Here is a 20,089-nt window from a genome sequence, read left to right on the forward strand (position 1 = left end):
ATGAAGAAAAGATAAAGCGAAGTTGCTAATGTTTTATGAGATGTTTATCCTATCCAGAGGTGGTTACGATCCATTGTTGCAGATAAAGAAAAGGCAGTATGTGAAAATACTTCATTTATCTCATAAGCAAGGTTTTAGCACCCTTCTCCTTTGCCACAGAGTTCTGTTTCGCCTGCACGAGGTAAGATCTGGATGCTGAGGAGTGAGAGCAGCACAGTGGCTGTATTTGCAAGACCTGGTGAAAAAGTGACTTAGGTGAGTAGGCAGGAGATGTGTTTGGAGGACTGTGATGCATGGGGCTGTGGTAAGTTCTGGGGAGTGGGAAATGCCATGAACTCCTTGCCAGAAGGGTGAAGCTGCAGGAGGGGAAGGTGTGGGAGCTGACAACACAGCAGGGAGGAACTACTCAGAAGCCCTACAAGGTCAGCGTGAACGGTCAGAGATCTCAAGGAGGTGCTGTAATTCCTATGTATATGCAGGTGTGGGGGATGCACCGAAGGCTTCAGCCTGATGCAGTTGCCTTTGAGTTCTTAAGGGCATTAGAATCACAAAAATAATCTCCTTTGTCTCGGAGACCAGTATCTTGGGGACATGGCACTGCACTGACTTTTTGCAGTTTGTGGGTGAGGTTGTTGTTGCAGGGGCATTTTCAACTGAAGAGGAACAGAATGAGAGAAAGTTATGGCTGCACAAACACATTAACCCTGCAGTCAAGGAGGAAACAAGGATCCAAGGCCAGAGGTTTATGGGGGGGATTAGGTTTTGAGGGGACCTTGCCAGGGATCTCTATGCTGAATGAAGCTGAAGGTCTTCCAGATAAAGAATAACCTTCGGTGAGACAAGGACTGCTGAACATATCTCATTTGCAGGGAGGGCCACTCCAGCACAATCACACGTGCACCACTAACATTCAAGTTAAGCCAGTGTCCCTGTGTGCTGCCTGAACTACTTGGCCCTGCTTTTCAGTGCTTCCAAGAGAACTCATGATCTGCAGTGTTATCACCCTCATCTTCCAGAGCAGTGTAGCACTGTGGCTGGGTGGTATGATACTTCCAAAACAGCCCTAGAGGCAGCAAAAAGCAGACAGGTGATTCACATGTATTTGCATTCTGCAAATGACACTTCTGCTGGGACGGGTGAATCACAGGTGGCGGTGGTGGGAGCTTGGGGTGAGATAAAGCCCTTCTTTCCATGTGTGGTGGAGCCTTTCCCAGCCTGAGTGTTCTAGCAGAATGGCCAATGCTGAGGACTTTCTGGAAACTCCTTCCTTCCTCCCTACTGTTCAGCACAGTGTCTACCTGATCCCACAGCAGTGCTCATTCCCTGCGACGAGGTAAATGCTGGGACAGCACTGAGGGTGTCTGGTGCTGCCACATAGCACCCGCATCCTGAGCCCCCCGTGTGCTGTTGTGCAGGCTGGTGTATTGCCTGCTCCAGATAAGACCACGTGCCTCCTGCATGGCTGTGGGCACCGCCTGCACTGCTTTCCCTGTGGGGTGGGAGGTGATGTTCAAACATTTCCATGATGCATGGTGGTGGCAGGGGAAGGAAGTGCTGATGATCTAAGCTGTGTGGGGACCACCTTCTTCACTGGGATTTTGGTCTTGGGTGGGTCATGTGCCCCTGGGGACCTGAGCAGGGTTAGCACTACTGTCTGCCTGGCTGGCATGCTTGCTGTAGGACGCTCTTAATTTCAGAAGGCTTGCCCTGTGGATGGGAGGCAGAATTGGTGGCTTGTAGCTACAGAGTGAGACACGTTCTCTGCAGAACTTTCGTCTTCCTTTGGAGATTCCTGAGCTCAGGGAGACTCCCCTAGGAAGTGATATTAGCTCTGGGGACTGGGAACTATGATATGGGATGACATAGGCCAGCAGCCTGCTCTGCTTCTGTTATTAGCCCTGCCTGAAGCAGGAGGTTGGTCAGGGGCCATCCAGAAAGCCTTTTCCACTTGTTTATCTTGTGGCTTAACACCAGGTCCTGGCTCAGCCCCAAACTACAATTGTCATTTCACTGTGTGGTGTCTGCATTCAAGAAAACACTCCTCCAGAAGATAAAGAAGAGAGGATGTGCAAGAGAGGCTGAGTAGCTCCTCCCCATTCCGTACACCTTTGGTGTGACAGTCATGTTCCACCCGTAAGTGCTTGTGGCAGGCCGTGCCCTGTTCTCTACCACCTAGGAGAGAGCATAATGATAGCAGTTGTGATAAACGGCTCAAAGCTTGTTAGAACAGCAGATATAAACAGAAAATATTTCCTCTTTATATCATGTAAACACAGCTACAGGAAACTGAGCTACCTTGGGCAGGAAGCAGAGGTTGCCAAGGACAGGGATAGGACAGCCAGCAGGGTTTTCAGTGCTTCTGGCAGTGATCTCCCACTGCTTCAAAATAGTATCACCATCTTAATTTTGAGATGGAGTCCCTGGATCCTCAAAGGGGTGAGGTTTAGTACAGATGTTAGGCCTGCAGCCTGGCACTTGGTCTGCTCTGCTGTGTGTCCTGCACCCTGCCATGAAGACTGGATGAACACTCTCAGGAAATGCTTTGTAGGGAAGGCTCAGAAGTCAGGACAGATTAAGACTGCTGCTTAGAAATATAGAGGTCTTTAATACTGTGGAAGAGAGGCTAAATGAGTACAATTTAAATCAACACTCTGCTTTTCACATGCAAATGTCAGATTTGGTGATATATGACTTCTGGATGGAGATACCATGCTGAAGTAGATTTTGGCTTAATTGATTGCTTAATGAATGTTAAATGAGAAGCTGAATTCAGAGTAATCTTAAAGTAAAATTCACAGGAGACTCCAAAGGAGATTAAAATCCAAAGAGGCATTTGACTGACTCCAAAGAACTTAAAGATGGCTATTGCCAGTACTGCATTATTGCTACTATTCACTAGCTAGACACAATAAGGCTACTTCCAGCTGTATCTCTGCAGAGCTTCAGACAAGTGAGCAAGGCTGTATTAAACATCTTTGGGACTGGAAGTCACCCAGTTCTTCTGAAGGTTTTTCAGATCAGTCTCTTGGGACCAATGTGGGCTGCAATACGAAATCTATCAAACAGAGTTTAGGTTGGTTCATTAAACAAAGAACTCAGAACTGATGTGAAAACAAATGCTCTGAATGCACAGAGGAGGCATCTCATGATACCTCCTCACTGGATGTGGCTTGCAGCCTTCTGTTGCTCTGCCTTTGGTAACCTAACAAACATCTCTGCCAAGAGATGGGTCACTTTTGCATTCACTGCTAAGCATGTAAAGAAATGTTCTCAACAAAGTCAGGAATTTGTTTAAGCTGTCATAGGCTTGGGAAAGACTGTATTTGGGTAAGCAGAGCCTGCTGTGAAGAAAGACACTAGAGGAAAAAAACAGCTCTCAGTAATAAGTTTATCACTGACTTCTGCCATGGTTTAGGGACCGCCTAACTAAGAATCTGAAAAAGTTTTCTGAGAACCTACGTGCTAATTTTGAATCTTTGGAAGAGTGGGAGATAGGAAATACACTGGTGACTAAAGAGCTAATTTTACACCCAAGAAAATAGCGGGAGACCACTGAACAAGGAAGAGCTGAACCCTTCTATGTAGTTTGAATAGTGCTCAGGTGTTTTCTGCAGGCTTGGCTTGCACGTGCTTTCAATTTCAACCTGGGTCTGTAGTTCTAGAAGTTTGCTAAAGAGGCAGATCCTTTTAGATATCTTTTGCTATGTTTTCTTTGGAAGGCAGACTCCTTGTAGCTTACCTGCAGGATGGAGCAGGCAAGTCTTTGAGCTGTAACAAGCAAACAGAACAAAGAAGGCAATGCAGTGGGTGACTTTCATCCCTCCTACCTCTTAAGCTAGCTTCTGCTAGCTGACAGTGAGACTGGAACTTAAATTATGGTATTTAATGACTCTCAGAAGCAATTCAATTGCGGAGCATAACTACTGCCTTGGGAATAAGTACAGACAGTGCTCTGCCTAGCTGGTGGAAAACAGCCTCATCGACTTGAAAAACAGAACGCTTGGTTTGCACAGGGAGAATTGATTAACCTGCAGAATTGTAACTGGATGCGTTTTCACACCTGTGTGAAGGACAAGGTTCAGACAAAGGTTAATTGTCCTAATTATGCTAATTACTTAAACGGAGCAAAGGTGTGTGGCAGTTGGCTCAGTGGAGGTGCACTGGACAGGTGGTGGAGTTGTGTAATCTTTCACCCTCATGCTTTCAATGCTAGTTTTCTAGCATTTAGAATGTAATTGCTGACTTCAGTTTTGTGATAACTGATCTTTGAGAAAATTCCTCCAAAGGAAGAGCCTGGCTCTTAATAATCCATCTGTCAGTGGGCAGTGCCAGAGACTGGACAAAAGCTGGAGCCTCTGGTCTGACCCGGGAGCTGATGCGGTGCTGTGTGGAACAACGTATCTGAATTTTGGCACAGCTGGTGGCACAGAGGCTGGACAAATGCTAAAGGCAGCAAAATCATGGTCAATAGGGACCCACCTGGACTGGGGAGAGATTTATGCACTGTAGTTCTTAAAATCTTATCTGAGCTGCATATCTATGAATGTGGTGAGAGCTATTCCTCTGTGACATTTATTAATGTTCAGATCTGTGCCATTGTTTACAAGACTCCCAGTGCTTCCCCACAGCAGTGTGTGCTTCTGAAACCTCTGGGAATGCAGTCACAAAAACGTTCTTCTGTGGTCAGTGATCCAAATATGAATCCTGCCCATCTTTGTCACACAAGAAAATGCACTCAGAGCGGGGAGAGTAAAATTCTGTGAACCACCAACTGCAGAAAGACTAAGAAAAAAGTGTTTACTGGAAAGGAAACCACCTGTGAAATCGATCTTGATGATTGATTTCCCTTCCTGCTCCCCCTGCTGCCAGATGCATCGTGGTCCCAGTGAAGTGATTCCATGGTTTCGTGGGGGACTTCCTCATGGTATATGAACCTCATCTGAAGTGCTCCCAACTCTGCTGCTGTAAACTCAGTAGTACCAACTGAGATGTGCTGGACTGGAGAGGAGCAAGCTCTGGATGGAGCAGGCTGTGGGCAGTGCTGTGCAAGGTAAGGGAGAGAGGGATTTTGTAATCTTGTGGTGTGTAGGGGGCCCTGCTCCTGGTGAGGCTGGATGCTTGGCCTGGGGTGGGTTTGAGTCTAGGGGTGGCATTAGAGGGCGTTTCTGGCAGTTGATGTTTGAAAGGTTTTGAGTGATCTCCTTCACTGCAGTGCTTTCTCCAAGTTTTCATCCATGCTGAAGTGATTTACACCATTTCTGAGTTGTGGCTGTGCAACTGAAAGTTTTGTCTTGGAGTTGTTTTTCATGTGTAATTTGAACTTCTTCTAATGAAGCAGGAGAAAGACTATTTCCTACTGAAATGGGTCTTTGATGGCTCATGCGTCTTGTTCCTGCCTGCTTCACCATGACCAATAACTATTTTGCTAATAGTTGCAGCACAAGTGATGTCTGGTTCTGGATTAGCCTCAAGCCTTAGGACCAGAGAAAGAAGCGATGGAGTGGGCATAGAGGATCACTTTTCTGGCTAAATTAACCTATGTGGCAGAAATGCTAAGTCACAGCCTGAAGCAGTGATTGAGCACCTGGTGGGAAGGCAGGGCCAACCCAGGTGTGTGCAATGAACCTGAGTGACCAGAAGGGCTGGAGCCAGGATCCACCCCTTCCCAGACCTCATTTAAGGGTTGGCAGTGGAGGTGGAGGCATCTTGTGGGAGATCCCTGTGTGTTTGAGGCCTTCTAAAGGTAAGCAGATTTTATTTATTTATTATTTTTTTTTTTTTCCCCTTTGCTTCTGCATCCATGGCTGCTGCACTCTAGGTCTTTGCTACTTGCTGCTATCGCTGCTGTTTCCATTCCAGCCTATGCTGTGTTACAACATTACAGTTTTTTTTTTTTTTTTTTTTTTTTTCCTTTTCTAAACTCCTTGTTAAGGCAAAAACATTGTTGCATTTGCTTATTCATTTGTCTTGTTGCTGAGGGATGCGTGTTTGTAGCCAGGTTTGAGACAATATAACATTTCCTATTTCTCTGATACTATGAGACAGTTCATTTAAATACTTGTTTCAACACCATGTTTGTGATTTATTTTTCTATGCTGGCTGGTGAAGGGAGATGGTTTTTCAAACTCATTGTGAAATCATCCTCAGTGATGCAAGATCTACCTCAAACTGGTAACACTAGAATGCTCCCATGATGCCTTATCCATTGAGATTTTACACTGTTTTTTGATTCAGTATGTTTGTTTGTAGAATGGTAGCTCTGTGAGTGTCACTCTTGGTGAAAATGCTACCTCAGCTTGGGTTCATAAGCAACGATTACATGGAGGAGCGTAGGTGGCTGGTGCAATGGAGCACAGTCGTCGTTAGTTCTTACGTGCATTGGGTTTTGTTGTTGTGCAGGTGGTTTTCTTCTGGGCAGGATGAGAGGTGCATTGATCACTTGGGTAGGGATTTGTACTTAGTAATCAGAGCTGCAGGATCTGTGATGGAAAGGGTTTTCTGTCTGTCCTACATACTTTGTCTCCAGCAGCTACAGAAAGTGAGGAAGGTGTGCTGAGGATGGCCCTATCTGTGAGCATGTGAAGGAGCAAGTAGGAGAGCTGGTCTGAAAGGAGATATGGCCCTCTCTCCCTATGATATAAGCTAATGTTAGGCTTGTTTGCAGCCCGGCAGGATCCCTGCAGTGAGCACAGCTGTGCCCCACGGGGGCAAGGACACAGAAGGACTGTTTCAGTAGGTGAATCAGCTCCTGTGGCTCTCTCTCAAGCTGCCCTCAGGAAGGGGCTTGTGTTGCTTTTGTTCCTGCATGAGGCAGGGACAGTCTGTTTGCCCTTAAGTCCTGCTGGCATCGGGAACATGGGGGGGAGGGTGTGAATGTTGCCTTCCTAGCAAACAGGCTGCTCATTTAGATGGCGTTGCCTGCATGCTCAGGGCTTACTGTGTTCTTATTGCACTTAGCATACAAAATAACCCTGATCCATCCTGACCTGAAGGCTGCAAAGAGGGATCAAACATAATGTGAAGGACATACAAGAGGGAGCTGCTGAGTGGTAGGCTGAGAGAAAGGGCAGTGAGGTCAGAACACATGCAGACAGCAGAAATTCTGGTGATAGGGCAGCATAGCATGGAGCAGTCTGTGCATGTCTCTCGTGGCAGCACAAGGCAGAGGAAAGCTCCCAATGGCTCTTGCACACTGATGTAATAGTAGATACAGCCCAACAAGTAGGGAAAAGTACTGTGCTCCTGGTGACTCTGCCTGGCCCTATATTCACTTGCATCTGCATTGTTTTTACTCTGCCCACGCATTTCAGCTGTACCAATGAGCACATGAAGCAACCACCCTCCCACTGCTAAGTGACTCAGTTCATCACCCCTCCAGGAAACAGAGATAATCTTGCTACGGCTGATAACAGCATCTCCTCCTGAGCCTCACAGACTGTGAGACACCTGTGTGCAGCAGCAGCTCTAGGGGTATCCCCACCTCCTCAAATTCAAATGTGCTCTGGAGATCAAAGAGCCTCTGCTGCAGACTCGGTCACCTTGCACGGTACAGGCAGGGGACTCCTCACGGGGGTGGCTTTGCTCTTTCCTGCCTTGTGTGGGGCTGCCCTTTCAGGCTACTCTGCTTTGTGCCCATTCCTCTGCAGTAGTCTTGTGTCATGCAGTGTCACGCGTGGGATGGAGTAACGGTGTTTCTGTGCGGAGCAAGGTAAGGTGACTTAGGTGAGTGTGATGGGGGAAGCCCACACTAGGGTAGAAGGAGCAGGGCCTGCAGGAGCAATGGAAAAGCTCTCTCCATTTCGGGGTTGTTTGCTTTTAACTGGAACTTAAAATAAAAAAATAAGGCAGTTCATGGGTTCAGTCTAGCACAACTACTGCTGCCAGGGCAGTCCTGATTCTCTGTGACACTTCTGATTATTATTTTTTTTTAATTCTTTCCCCCCTCCCCAATGAGATTTCTGTTCTGTTCAGCAGAAGAGCAGTCTATAAGGACTTGCCTAGTGCCTCCTGTATGCCTTACATGGTGACACAAGGCATAAGGTGTAAAGCAGCTGAATTCTCACAGCTGTGAGTCTACAGCCACTTCCGTCTGCTTCTTCACCATCTTTTATAGGTGATTCGGAAATAATACTGGGGTTCACTTAATAGAGCCCTGGAGCTGGAGACAAACCATCCTCATTTCAAAATGGAGGGGTAAATACATAAATTAAGGCTGAAACCAGCTGTTTTGGATACCAAAGCACCTGACAGAATAATACGTGCATTACTTCTAAGTGAGATCTGCCGTTATTAAACACTCCCTCTGTTCAGGCACTTAGCTCTAGGCACATTCAGCAATGCCTCTTAGCTTGGCAGGGTATGGCTGCCAAAAATTGCAACAGTGGCTGTGCAGGGCACACTGGTACCTAAGGACAGTGCTTTCTCTTTTGGGTTTACTTTGTCAAGACATTGCTTTGTGACATCTGCTCCTGTTGACTTTCCTGCTGTGAAGAAATGCATGGATGTTTTACTAGGCTTGTAGCCTAGGGTGCTCTCTTATCTTGTCATGTGAACTGAGCTCTTAAAAAACAAACTGAAGCACTGAGTTGATTTGGCAGTGTTTGACTCATGGCACAAGATCTCATTTAGAGATCTTAGATGGCAGCATTTTGGGATATACTGACTCTTAATGGATGAATAGTGGATTTTATAATTTCATCCAGCACAGAGACAGTTTGGTTTTACTTTGACACTACAAATGAATCATGGTGCTGGTTGTGGTGCATCATAATGCTGGTGAAGTTAGAGCACAGACCACTAGATGTCTGTATAAACCAAGGTTTGACATGCAGTAGTTTCAGCTTGGCTTAGGAGTTTCTTGGCATATAAATAGCAGAGATAGGGCACATTTCAAAGTTGCAGTCGTGTGTGGAGAGCGTAGAAGGGTGGCAGAAATGGAGCTCCGTTGTTGTGTGTGGCAGTGTCCCCAGCAGCCTTGTGTCCCTGAGCACAGTGACTGCTTCAAGCAAAGGCTGGTGCAGGTCACTCTGGAAGGAGATGTTGAAGAGGTGGCTTCCACGAGCCCTGCTCCACCTTCCTTCACCGCTGGTAGTGACGTGCGTCTCCGCTTTTCCAGGTCCCCAGATGTACTCACTGAACATCAGAGAGCTCCCTTTCTCTGCTGAAACAGCTTTATTTGCTTTACTCGTACGATACAATGTGCTCCCTGTGCTGGAGAGCAGCAGCCTGCCTAACGGGAGGAGAACGGGTCTCTGTAATGCACAATTCTCCCACCAGAGGGCAGGAACAGCCTGTGAAAGAGCAAGGCGGCCTCGGGGCCTGCCTGAGAGAGGCACCTAATGAAGGATCTATGACTTCTAAAAGGATCTTGGGGCAGGCTGAGCTCTCTGCATTCTGGTCTGGTGCAGGAACGGTGTCTCCTTCCCCCAGCCCCTCGTGTTCTGCTCTTCCCTGCTTCTACTCTTGTCCCAGCTCGGGCTGGAGTATTGCCTTAGCCTGCCCAGGGTGTGTGGCCTTACTGTGGAGATTTGGGAGCCTGTTCCAAGGGATGTACAAGTCTCCCTGTGTGGTGCATTTGGTGTTTTTGTTGTCTCTGACACCCGGGGAAGCAGAGGGCTGGGCTTGATTTGAGAATAGGCACCTGGACGGTAAAATTTACGGGTGTAGTGCAAGGCAGAAATGATGCCAGTGTAGTTGTGTGTCTATGTACCTTTGTGTTGGGTACATCAACAAGTGATGGGAAATGGTAACATACAAAAGGACCGTGCCCCCCTTAGATCAATTCAGCTTATGGGCTAATTAACCACAAAGGACACCTGTGGCTCCAGAGAGACTTGCCTTTGAACCAGCCACAACTGTGCCAAGTTTTCTGCTGTGACAATGGTCTGGACTGCAGCGACTGGTGGCAGCAGTGACAAGGCATGCAGCATTCAACACTCGCACACCAAGTCTGAGCTGCAGTGAAGACTGAGCCAGTGAACCCAGTGTTGTTTTCAGTGTGTTTATTTACTATCTGGAGCAAAGGAATGACAGCAACTGAAGTTTTCAGCTAGAGGCATCTTGTTTCATTGTGAGCTTTTTCCTTTTCCTCCTGCTGGAAGAACAGAAACATTGGGTGTTCCAGTTTTTTGGGTGCTGAAAAGATTTTGGAACTTGATTAGATCTGGTTTATCTATTAAAAGAAAATTAATCTCTGGCTTTTCCTGAAGGAAACTTGGACTTTCAGGAAGATATTGCTGATGAATGTCTGTGCCCAATTAGAATGTTGCTCAACAGTGTTTTTTCCAGGATTGATATTTGTAAAGCACTGAGAAGACAGCATGTCTCTTGGGAATCCTCTTTTTAATTTCTATTTTCTTTTTCTTTTTTTTTTTTTTTTCATTTTCCAGTTAACAAGACAATCTAGACAAACTATTTGGGACAGATAATCTCAAAATTTACTTGGTAAATTCTGGAATTGAGTGAGTTCTGATGTATCCTGTGAAGAAACCAATTAATCCACACTTCAAGGAAGTCATTGCTGCTTGTTCCTGTATACTTCTCACTATTGCATCTATTTTGAATCTAACAGGCAACTTAGCCTATATAGGGAAGAGAAGAAAGAATGACTGCTTCTCTTTCCCATGGAAGAAAATGTGAACTCTCCCACTTTTCTGGCACTGTGTGAAACAGAGTGGAGGGCTGTGAGGACAGTGCTAAGCCTCAGCTGGCTGCCTTGCAGCTGGGCTGCATCAAATCAAGAGTTTGTGTGCTGCTCCTCCAGTGTGGATCCATGTATCCTCTGCCAGCTCAATTACATAAGGTTTATAACTTTAAAGCTGTATATGGACTAATGTATTCAGGACTGAGAAGTTGGGCTTTTAAATCCATAAACCCTGGGTATATTCCCAAGCCAAACATGCGAAGTTAGCACTGAGCTGTCAGTAAGCAGAAATTTACCTTCTCTATCCAAAGCTAAGGGGAAGAAAAATAGCACCTTCTTCTTCATCTTCCTGACTACTCTGTGTCTAGTTAGAGGTGGGAGTAGGATATAGCTGGATGCAGAGAAAGTGTAGGAGGTGGGTGTAGTTCGCTCTCAGCAGTGGAATCCCACCAGCTAGTGCTTGATGCAGCCTATAGAAAGACATGACGTGAAGCTCGAAATCTTTGAGCAGGATACTGTTAGCAGGACATCCCAAAGCACTTGGTCTGCAATACAGTCTTCCTCTCCAGGAGCCACTAAATCTGAGGCCTTAATAACAGGGACAGAAAACTTCTTGAATTCCATAGATACTCTGGGCCAGGATGCACTCTCTTACCACTGAAATGGGTGGGTTCCACAGTAAGGTTGGTAAGGTTGTCTGTGTGATGGGCAGGCTAGCATTTGTTTCTTACTGTGACTCCAGGGAAGGCTGTGGGATGCTTTCAGAGCTGGAGCCCTCTGGCTCCTGCACAATAGATCTGGTACCTAACGTTCTTCAACTTAATTAATGTAATGCATGTGGTTAGGAAGATAAGTTCTTCAGATTTGCTTCTGTCCTTTAAAACTTTCTTATAGTAACATCTGTGTGCAGTGCAACATCAGCCTCTAGTTTGTTTCCTTAGGACTCAGCTGGGTGCAATTCCAGCTTGTGATGGAGGCAAAGCCAGCAAAGAGGCGATAAACACAGAGAGGAAAAAGGGGCCGTATAAGAGCACAGTGAAGAGCCAGGAAAGGGAAATATCTTTGGCAGGATGCTGCATAATTCTATTTTCTTATCCCCAGTTGAGAAGATTTTTCAGTAACTGCTGATTGAGCGAGCTAAAGCAGTGGTAACCAGGGACACATTTGACCACAGCAGTGTCTGCGGTTAGCGATGGCTGTTTGGTGCCTACATTTACTGCTCATAGACGTGGCTTCTACTTGGCTTTTGATTCATGATTGGTTTCCCAGTTTTGCTTGGAGTGTCACCTCAGTATACACTGTATACACTGTGATAGGTCTTAATCTTTGGGCTGTTGCCCCTATAGAGCAGAGTGCTGTGCAGCTACTTTGCCCAGTTTCTATTGAACAAGCAAATACTTTGGGGAGGTGGTGTACTTGTTACAGCCAGGTGGGAGCTGCTCCTGTGGCCTAGAGTCATCAGTGCCATACTGAGTCTTGATGGAGGTAGTGGGAGAAGACTTGAGGAGGTCACCCACACTCACAGTGACTTACTGTAAGCCTAGTCTTGTTCTGCTTGTGAGGTTACCTCCATGAGAAGATGAAGATGAAAAGGGCAAACACTTTTCAGGGAATTAAGATGAAATCAGAAGCTGGAAGTGGGAGAAACTGTGCATGCCATGACCTTGTGAGGCCTTTCTGTCCATGTTAACAGGAGTTGTATGACTCCAATCTCCTAGTTGGGTAACACCCGATCCTCATAAGACTTGTTTTGCATCACTGTAGAATTCTTGTGTCAGAGCCAGCTGGGGTGTGAAGACCTTAAGATCTCTTGAATATGAGTCAGCCTCCAACACTGAAGGGTCCTGTACTGGGCATTTCTAAAACATGATGCTGAGCAAGTCTGGATGTGCTCTTATTTGAAGGCATTTGCTTATTTGTTTTGACAACTCCTCAATGATTTTTTTTTTGATTGATAAGCTTGGGAACTTATCCCTCATCCCAGGACAGTCTAGTTGGAAAAACCCTGTGAACCAAATATTGTAGTTGTTGCTTTGCTGATCTGATGGATTTGCTCTCTTTTAGTCTTCAAATGGTTCTTCAGTGCCTAGAAATGCCCTGATAAGTGCAGGATTCCTCTGAGCATCATTTTTCAATCAATGTGAGTTGTAATCCTCTCCCACCTTATGAGCTGTTTGACTGGTTCTGATGTGGTTTGTGGTTATATATAACATTGCTCATGTGACCCTCATATACTTCTGATTTTCTGCATCACTAGTGAGTGTACTTTGACGTGTGAGTGTGAACCTTGCGCAGGAGATGTGTGTAAATATATAATGGAGAGGCATTGGAAGAATCGGCTTCTCCCAGGCTGACTTGCAGGGTCCCTGTGCTCGAGGTGCAGATGTGTGGCCTGCAGGTGCTGCTGCAGTGCCCAGTGTGTTGTGCGACTCCAGGAGCACCTCACTGAGCACAGTCTGTGCACTGAGATGCTGCACACTGCAACCATCCGCCAGCATGGGATGAAATTGTTGTTGGTTAGATGACGTCTACAGGGTAGTGAAAGTTATGTGTCATCCCTCACGCACCAAATTACAATCTCTCCATTGGTAATTTGATACAGTGCTTCAGGTACTGGTCTCTTAAAAGATTCAGAGTCCTGTTGTTGCCCTGTCACAGTGAGTGGGCTTTGAAGACATACATCTTACTAATGCTGACGGTGCGTGTAAGACATATAAAGAGCAGAACACTGGTATCCCAGACTGTTGAGCCAGCCACAATGTGCTGGTGGCAAGGAGACTAGTTGCAAGAGTAGCTCAGATTGTTCTGGAAAGTTCTCATTAGCTGCAGCTCAGTTTTCTGGTTTCTTTAATGGAGAGAGAAAGCAGGTAGATGCAATTTCTTTTTTTAAATTGCATTCTTAGCCTGGGGATATCTGATAATAAATGAAGGTAGAATAGCGTGTTAGACCTCTGCAGATTGTGTAGGAGAATGGAAAGAGTGGAGAGAAAGCAGGAAGCTTTCTTGGGCAAAGGGAGGTCAGCTCCTGCGCTCTGCACAACCATCACAATAGGGCAACATTCTTCAATCTGTGCTAGCTAGACACTGCAAGAAGCTGAATTCAGTGCAACGGGAAGCCTGGGAATAGCTTCACTTGACTTAGGAGGAGGATAATGAAAAACATCGTACAACGTGAAAAATGTGCATGCATTAGTAGGGGTTAGGGGCTGACCTGCTGGAAAGAAACTCTGCAGAGAAGACCTGGTGAGCAACAGGTTGACCATGATCCAGTGATGTTCCCTTGTGATGAAGAAAACCAGTGGTTTCCTGGGCTTTGTGGAGAAGAGTGTTGCCAGTGGGTCAAGAGTGGTGATCCTTGCCCTCTACTCTGCTGTGCTGAGACCACATCTGGAATACTATGTCCAGTTCTGGACTCCTCAGTTCAAGAACAATAGGGAACTTCTAGGGAGAGTCCAGTGGGAGGCTGCAAAGCCTGTGGATCTACAGGTCTGCTCAGAGAGCAAGACACCTATGTACAGGAACTGATGTGCGGCAGGGTCCTGCTGGTACCCTTATGGTATCTTGCAGGTTGTCTGAATCTCCCCGGGGCATGTATCTATCTTCACTTGAAGATTGAATGCTGCTGAGCTTAGTGCTGTAACTTAGGAAACCAACTAAACCACAAAGAATAGTCTTCAACAAGCCATTAATCAGCAAAGTTTCCCATCTCCTCTGCTGGACCACTTCATAGCCAGGGATATGGGACACTGTTTCATAGCGTGCTGCCTGGTGTCAGTAGTACTAATGGGTACGCAGGATACTCAGATGGAGGTGAGAGGGTAACAGATCATGCCCTAGATGAGAAGATGACCTCGGATTATGTTTGTGTTCTTGTTCCTGCTGGCAGATTTGGTGCCTTATAGATTGTGTTTTGGGTCTGAGTCTTCTGGAATGCAGACCTAAGTGATGTTCATATCCACCCCTCAGATTTAACCTGGCTTATTTCATTTCCTTCTGTTGTTCCGTGATGCAGTTCACTTCCAATATCAAAGTCTGGCAGTGCTGTGCAGTTATTTGAGAAAGGTCACCGAAAGCCAGAAGAGTTTCACAAATAACACAGATGAAAAGTTGACTCAGGTTCACTGAAAAGAACAAAAGGCTTCTCTTTTTCTTTTAGAATTATCTGTTTTTTGTGAAACTCACTGGTTTTTCTGTGACCTTTATTTTTTTTACTCAGATGCGAGAGCTTTGTTTTTGCATTCAAATGGGGAAGGACTTTAATACAGACAGAGTTCACATCCTGTGCTTGATACTGCAGGATGGACTGAGACTCGGTTGGTCATGGTACCAACAACTCTTGTTGCCAGCCCCAGCATCTGCTACTGAGTGGAATGTTTACAGCTGGCAGAGGGGTGTGATGCTGAATTCTTGCATCTTACTGGTGGCTCAGTGATATCCCTGCTCACCTGGATTGTTTTGGACTGTGCTAAGCTATTCCTAAGCTTCAGGTGCTGTATCTCAAATCATTCCCTTCCTCAGTGTAGTGTGGTGGAGGGGGGCTTCTTCTGTAATTTAATGCCATCAGGCTGAAGTTTGTATTGCTCAACACAGAGTGATATAGATCCTAGGAAATAAGAGCTATAGCTTATATAGCTTACGTTGTGAACGGCAGCATCTAAGACTTTCTATCAGCCTGAGCTGAACGTAGAGAATTTTGTTGGCAGCTCTGGCATACAGCTACAGTGATATGTTGTTAGTGTGGCTTCTTTTATTTTTTATTTTTTTGGCATAGTTCATTTTCGCTGTGCATAACCAAGTCAGTTAAAATAGGTGTTCAGTATCTGAGGAACCAAGAAGGTGCCTCTGTAATGAGCAGCATGAGGTTGTGATGCCCTAAATGCTTTTTGGGAATGGTGAATGTTAATGTAATAGGTCACAGTCTCAGGAGACTTTAGGATGCTATTAATAGCCTATCAGGCATAACGTTGTTCTTTGAAACCAGAAGTTACTGGCTGTGGCAGCTGATGGCCCCAATGTGGCTTGGTAGTTCCTGTAGACACCACTGAAACTAGTTAGATTTCTAGTCTTGCTGCTGCCATCTTGAGAGAGAGGTTGTGGAGCAGGGAACCCAGTGGCAATACTCTGTGGGTGGAGGGAAATGAATTGTTTAGCTGGATTGTTTTCCTAATCCATCTTTTCTCCCTTTAAGAAATCCCATATAAGTAACACATGACTAAATTCATAACAAAGTGGCAGCTTTCCTCCTGGGAAGTTCCCGGGCCAGGGCTGGCAATGGTAGGGGTTCTTGGATCTGTCCAGACAATGTAATTTTTAAAGAAAAGCGTGTTTAAGTGTTGATTCCAGAGAAAACTCTTTGGAGCCTTTTCTTGTTGCAAAGTGATCAGGCGAGGCATCTCATTTTTGCTTCCCGTGGACTGGGGGTGAGACAGTTTCCCCAATAGCAGCCATACTAGGCCAGGAGGCTTGTGCCTATGGGACCTGCTTATTTTTTGTCGATGGTAGTGTAGACCTCTGAAACACTGTTACAGCTCCAAGGTCCTTGTGTTCTAATGATTCCTATTTCTCCAGTAAGACCCTGCCTCTGTTTCTGCCCTGTGAGAGACTGGATGGAAGTTGCCATGCCTTTCCATAGCTTTCTAAAGGAAGGGAGCTTGACTAAGCCATGAGCATCACTTTGCCATCAGCAGAGATGCAAATGCTTCAAGGATGATCTGAGCATTGCTGGCTTGAGCACAGCCTAGTCAGTCTGCATGGTGTGATCGGATGGACCAAATCTAAGTGCACAAGAACATCTGACTTTGATTTTGTGGCCAACCGATTAGCTGTACAGATATAAGATGGTATGATTTCTGTGGGTTGAAGAAAAAAGTTGCCTTGATTAAAAGCTTTGGTAACAAGACTGAGGCAGATCCTTAGGTAGATAATAGGTTCAAGGTGGCTTTAGATGAAGTGGCTTTATCCACTGAGCAGCAGGAAGTGTGTGTGTGTGCCTGCCTAGTTGGTAGCCTTCTTTGATCGTGTGTGAACTGCATCTGAGTCCAGGTTGATCATACTCTTTCTCTATTGGTGTGTGAACACGCTTGGGCCTGTGATTCATCACTAATATTTGCAGAGGTTTGATTGACTGTCAGACAGTAACTTGGTCTGCTACAAGTCAGCTTCAGCATATTAGGAGACTATTAGAGTTGACTAGAAATAAGCAATTTCTGAAATAAGCATCTATAACAGTTTGTGCCTCTGGAACTTAGGTAGTTGAAGCTTAAAATTTACATCTAACCCCTGGAATATGATCAAATACGTGAACAGTGCACAGTATTTCTTCCCTGTGTTAGGAAAGCTGGTAATTGCTGGAAGAATTGCAAGATGCATTAGGAATTGGTATGTTGGGAGACAACCAGCTATACCAAGATTAGAAATATTGGGATGAGGGAGTGAGGAGTATTCTTCAGGCTTATCTCAACCTTATCTACAACTTCCATTAATTACCCTGGATCAAAAAGCCATCTGGTTAACAGAATGTGCTTTGGGCAGAAATTAGGCAGCATCTTCAGCATGGAAGGATCAGAAATATCATACCAGGAATATTGAGACCAGAATAACAGAAATGGGCTGAAACTCAGCAGCACACAGTTCTCAATGACTAATAACAAAAACTTATTCTTAGGCAGGGGCTTTGTCAGTTAGAAAATACTGAGAAGGAGAAAGATGTCAGTGTATTGGCTGATCACAGGATGACTATGAACCATCAATGTGATTTTTCTTGTGAAAAAGGAACTTTTTAGTGTAAAGAGGCACCAGGAGAGTCATGATGAGTCCTCATCCCCTCTGGGACACAGGAGTTAGAGTGGACATGAAAAATTTATTACAAAAGATTGTACTGGAAGGAAGCCCAGCAAAAAAATCTACAAGAAGGCTAAACAAAATGAAGGCACTGAGTGATTGTAAAGTCCGGGAGTCTAACTCAAACTGTAGTGCTGTCAGAAGAATAAACACAAGAAATAACGATGAACGTAATTTGTCTGCAAACTAGGGGTTCTCCTCTTAGAAACAGAAGTGCCAAGAAATGTAGCCAGCCATTCCCGAAGAAGACACACTAGAAGGACCTAAAGGAGAGACCTGCATGGCGTGGCCTTGAAGCTGGCTCATTTAGTGCAGACGAGCTGTTAGTTAAGCTGCTGCAAGTTTTGTAGATAGTTTGTTAGCACAAGATTAATCAGTGGAAGCTAGTTTGTAGAGAACATATGGAAACATGCTTTTGTAACTGGTTTAACTACAGAATCCTTCAGAGATTTAAAGTTGTTCCAAGCTCTGTTCACAAGCCTCAAATTTGCTGAGGTAAATAAAGCCAAATTCCTGTTGAGGGAACACAGATTTTAACAAAGTGCCCCTGCATGCATTTGCACTGTTTTTTAACTAAATGATTCAAAAGCATGTTGCTAGATGATAGAGCTGTGATTTCCCTGTGTTCTTGCCTTACTGGGGCAATTAGAAATTTGGAAAGTAAAGATAATACTTAATCATCGGTGTACGCTTGGAGTAGCTGCTGCAGCTTTTTTTTTTTTTTTTGAACTGACATCCCTGCAACCATACTTCAAGACAAAGCCTGTGTCGTTGTTATCAGAAGCATATTGCTCTTATACAAAGTACTGATTTGTCAGTACAAATATTAGATGCTTTTTGCTGGTGTTTCTAATAGCTGTTCATCAGCGTTTCCAATTCTGTATTTTAACAGGAATGTTTTATGTAGGAAGTCATACCTACAGGAGGAGAAATGAGGACAAACCCTTGTAGTCAAAAGGGTCTTGAGTAATTTTGTGTGGGTCGATGGGATCAAAAATAGAGAGGCAGCCCTAGGAAAACTAAATCTAACAACAGTGCCACATGGGATATGTTCTGCTTGGGAATGTTGCTGAACCTGACAGGACACCACAAGGCAGAGGGAGGATGCAGCTTGCCCACCTCCAATCACAGTACACCCCTTTCAGATTATACCTGCCTTACTCTTCCATGTTGGGGTGGATGGGAAATGAAGAGAGCATTTTTTGCTCTTGCCTAAAACCCTTTATGCTTCTGTGTTCTATTTTCCTAAATTGTGAACAGAAGAGGGACTCTACTGGGTCAGATTGTGGCCTGAAGCAGATGACTGTGCAAGCATTTTGTAGATCTCTGGTGTTCCCTTTCTTTACCATTTTGCAGCTTTTACTTTAGACTTGGAATCATTATGTTCCATGTTGGTCCAACCTCAATGTGATTAAGTGTGTTCCTGTAAGAAAGCATCTCTCTTCTTACCCATTTAATACCTGCTATTGCACTAATATGAGGAGATCTCTAGTCAATGGCTTCTTAGACCTTGGGATGTTGATGTGGAACTTGCCCCCTTTGTGCAGCACCTAAATCTTCTCCTGATGATCAGGGAGTTTCAGAATGAGAGACCCAAGCAGTACATTGTCCAAAATCACTGATGCTTGATGCAACCCTCGCAGGGAGGAGCATCTGGTTCCCATCAGCACTTATTCCTTAACTTCCATCAGGAGCTTATCTACTGCTTCTGATTCTAGAAATGGATGTTGGAAGCTTTAGGTAATCTCCTCTAAATCTCCTGGCCTTACCCTGAGCCTGTTACAAAGTGATGGGATTAAAAACTGTGGGAGTTTCCTGTTCTAAATATGTCTAGTAATTTGTAGTAAAAGAGAGGGACTGTCCACTCCTGCTTCTAGGTTATAAAGATTGCAACTCAAAGTATTAGCTTATGTTTAGCAGGCTACCACAGAATTTCTTGTGATTCTCATGTTTACCCGAGTGCTCTGCTTGTTCTGGAAAGTGCAGTGAACTCCCTGGTAGCAGTTTTTCTCTTATCGCTGCTTTCTGCTGAGTTAATTTTCGGTGGATACCTTTCCAGTCCTACATTCTGAGTTGTCTTATAAACAGTGCAGAGTTCAGGTCAAAAAGCCAGGTGGTCCTAACCAGGCAGGTCTTGTGTCCCCATCTTCCTCACTGCTGGGAGCAGTCTGAGCTGCAAATTAATATATTTGGGCTGCTTTCCTTAGTTTGCTTCCTCTTACGCTTGTGTACCATCAGGTGCAAAGTAAGACGGAAGCTGTCGGAGAAGACTGGGAGCAGTTTATCCCCATCCTTGTTTGTAATGAAGGTACAAAGAAGTGGGTATTTAGATCTGACTTTTTTTGTGGTTAAGCAAAACTTTTGTTTTAAAAGGTTGGAAACTGGAACATCACTGGAAGCATACGAGCTGTTTTTGTGCGTGAACAACAGTGGTTATTTCTTGCCTGGGGCCATGCAGGTGTGTGTCAATGCTCAGTGGTAGATAGGTCACACCAAAATATTTTTTATGTAGAAAGCCTTAACTTTAGGAAGATATCTTTTTGTCACTGCCAGTCAACCAGCAACAAATTAGAGATAAATTGGCAATGGGATGCAATGAACTCACCA

At 45.0% G+C, this 20,089-nt stretch overlaps 1 long non-coding RNA gene across 1 annotated transcript in view; it reads left to right on the forward strand.

Annotated features, from left to right (window-relative positions):
- The window catches only part of LOC109369241 (uncharacterized), a 122,605-nt gene that overhangs the window by 1,054 nt on the left and 101,462 nt on the right, over nt 1-20,089 (forward strand). The window contains exon 2 of the long non-coding RNA XR_014885177.1: nt 160-255. This is a non-coding gene — a long non-coding RNA (uncharacterized LOC109369241). The remainder of the gene's footprint in view (nt 1-159; nt 256-20,089) is intronic.

Source organism: Meleagris gallopavo, chromosome 10 (genome assembly GCF_905368555.1).
Source record: "Meleagris gallopavo chromosome 10, MGAL_WU_HG_1.1, whole genome shotgun sequence".
In the NCBI taxonomy this organism is placed as follows: Eukaryota; Metazoa; Chordata; class Aves; order Galliformes; family Phasianidae; genus Meleagris; species Meleagris gallopavo.